This window comes from Cicer arietinum, chromosome 4 (genome assembly GCF_000331145.2).
Source record: "Cicer arietinum cultivar CDC Frontier isolate Library 1 chromosome 4, Cicar.CDCFrontier_v2.0, whole genome shotgun sequence".
NCBI lineage: Eukaryota > Viridiplantae > Streptophyta > Magnoliopsida > Fabales > Fabaceae > Cicer > Cicer arietinum.
In genome coordinates, this window is record NC_021163.2 from 46,749,604 (window position 1) to 46,753,201 (window position 3,598).

Below are 3,598 nucleotides of genomic sequence, written 5' to 3' on the forward strand. Positions count from 1 at the left end.
ATATATATATATATATATATATATATATATATATATATATATATATATATATATATATAATTTTGATTATGATTCATTGGTAACTCATTAATAGATGGACATAATTAATTATCAAATAAAATAAAGTTGTATTGTATAAAATTAGATAATATTAATTAAATTATCAATTGAATGAGTAATCATAAAATACAATATTAAATTAATATAGAGAGAAAATAGTGGATTTATTAAATTTCAAAAAAATGAGAATTTTGATGTGAAAATAAAATTAAAAAGTTATATAATTATATCACAACTTTACGACTCATAAATAAAAACAAATTCTCTATTATTTTACATTTTGTCAATCTCCATTTTATTTTCAATCAATCTGTGTTTCCTTTACAGAAATCAGGAACATTCTTGGTTTAGTGATTGATTGATCCCTGTTTTTAACAACAACTGGTATCAAGAGCACAGGTGTATTCAATTCAAAGATGGCATTAACAAAGTATGTACTTGAAAAATTAGATGGGAAGAATGATTTTGGATTATGGCGTCTCAAGATGAAAGCATTGCTGGTTCATCAAGGTTTGACAGAAGCACTGGGAGGAGAGAAAGACATGGCATCCACACTACTAGAAAAGGAGAAGAAGGATATCATGAACAAGGCTCATAGTGGTTTAATCTTGAGTCTTGGAGAGAAGGTTCTGAGGGAAGTGTTAAGAGATACCTCTGCAGCAAGTATTTGGCTCAAATTAGAATCTTTATACATGACAAAATCAATAGCAAATCGTTTATACTTAAAACAAAAATTATATACTTTCAAGCTGCAACCCGGGAAATCAATTGAAGATCATATGGATGAATTTAATAAGATTGTTTTAGATCTTGAAAATATTGATGTAAAATTGGATGATGAGGAACAAGCCCTATTGTTGATAAATTCATTACCAAGCTTCCTTGAAAATTTGTGTTATACACTTCTTTATGGTAGAGATTCTTTGTCATTAGAAGAAGTACAAGCTTCATTAATCTCCAAAGAATTGAAGAAGAAGTCAGATGGGAAAGAAGAAAACAGTGTTGAGGGATTATTTTTCAAGGCCAAGGCATGGAAGAAGAATCAAAAACAGAATAACATGTTCAAGAATAAAGAAAAGGACAACACTTGGGAACTCATACCTAAGCCAGCCAACTGCAGAATTGTAGGCAGAAAATGGATCTTCAAGAGGAAGAAGGGAATTCCAGGAGTTGAACCACCCAGATTCAAAGCAAGGCTAGTAGGAAAAAGATTCACTCAAAGGGAAGGTGTAGACTACAGTGAAATATTTTCTCCAATAGTCAAGCATGCATCTATAAGGATAATTCTAGCCATGGTAGCACACTTTGACATGGAGAATGAATTTGAGAATATCGAGTATGTTTGAAATGATTGATACTTTGCTTGGCACTTTGAGCTGTGTATTGTTCTTCATTTTGAAGTTTTATTTATAGACTTCAAGAGAGCTTTAGGACATCTCATTTATCTGTTGAAATAAGGTCAGCTGTCATGGATAAGATCAAACAGAAAGCAAGAGTGTTCAAGCTGAAACCAGGAACATTCTGGGCATCCAAGATCGATCTTCGAATTTGGAGATGAGCTGATTTGTACTTTGTGGTTATGTCAGTTGTCTGAGATGATTTCTTCCTTTATGTTAAGTGTGCAGGTCATGATTGAAAGTACAACTTCAGTGTACATTACAACTTGTCAATTTGTACTTGCATTTGCTTTACTTGAAGAATGATCTTGCTTTGTACTTTTCATGAAACATGTATTTGATCCTTCGAATTCTGGAAGGAAGAATGCTGACTTAGATTGATCCTTGTTTATTCTTAATGAAGATAAGAGATTATTTAAAGCTTCCAAGATCCAATCTTTCATAAAGAAAACTGATCATTCTTGTTTAAGACATATGTGGAGAACGTTCTTCGTTTTCCAGAAATATCTCAAGAACAATCTTGGTTTTGTTAAAGTATGTCAGGAACAATCTTGTTTTAACTGTTTTTGCTTTCTTGATTTTTAATGAGATATGCTTTGAAATACTTGGTACCTAACTTGTTTTGACACACTCAAATGCACATGCTAAATACCAAAACACTTAGAATCATAATTAGAATTCTTAATTAACCTTTTGTTTAATTATTATCAAAACATTAATTTGAAATTTTGTCTTATAAGGTATCATTTGAGGGCAAAGCCCAATTTCCACAATAATGTAAATGGTCACCAACCGAAATTAACAAATAACTTTTAACACTTACGTCATAAAGACAAGAAATAACAGAGTTTGTATATACATATATCATATTATAACAAACATGACTCGCGTGCCAAACACCCTAATGCAATGCTTATATGTCAATGCACATGATTCTGGAATTTCTAAAACAAAACCCCCCCTCGAGGGGGGTAAATCATAAATGTACCGCCTATCACAGGCTAGTACCAATTATCAAGGTGTCAACCATCACAGATCAACATGATTTACTAGAGTGTAGTCTATCACAGACCTACACAACAGTTAAATTCCCGTACGGATAAGATAGACCAATCAACTCATGGAACCATCCTGTAGCCCATCATGGTCACCACTAACACCTTGGCCCATCACGGTCACCACTAACACTGTGGCCACTCACACTCACACGACAGTTAAATCCTCGTAAGGATAAGATAGATCGATCAACTTATGGAACCATCCCGTGGCCCATCGCGATCACCACTTAACCTCGTGGTCCATCACGGTCACCACTAACACTGTGGCCCATCACGGCCACCACCGACACTGTGGCCCAACACGGTGACCACTAACTATAAAATGCATGAGCATACTCTGATTTTCACAACAATCATTATGTAAATGCAGCTATTAAAAGACTCCCCTTTTAATACTCATTTAACACTAATAATTTTTCATGCTTATCACATAGTACACTCAAGACATATTTTACTCAATAAAATTCATAACATATAACAACACTTATTTTCACTCAAGAATATATAATCACGTCAAAATTAATTATCAATTCATAACATGTAACAACACGTATTTTCACTCAAAAATATATATTCACGTCCAAATTAATTATCACACATTCACACACCAATTATACATCAATCACACATATAGGGTCCCTATATGCAAACTAAAAATTTGGAATGAGCTCTTACCTTAGCTATAGCTTTTCCAACGGTTATCACTACCACAATCAAACACAGCGAAAAATCTCGTTCGTGCTGACACCTTTAATCAAATAGTGTTTGACTTAGTCAAATTAATCCCTTAAACTTTAACTACCTTAAAAATCATTTATTACTCCTAACCCCCTTAGAGTATATTTTACTAAAAGACTTTACAATGAGTAAGGACTAATAGTACTATTAACCACAACACACTTTTAACATATAAAACATATTTTTAGAAATTAACATCCTTTAATTTTTCAGTGAATTCACTAACAATTTTTTAAAACGTTTTAATTTTTTTTTTGTTCCAAATAACTAAATACCAGAGTTCTCCCCATCGTTAATTCGGTACCAACACTCTCGATTCCTTTTCGAGACTCAAGGAGCTAACTA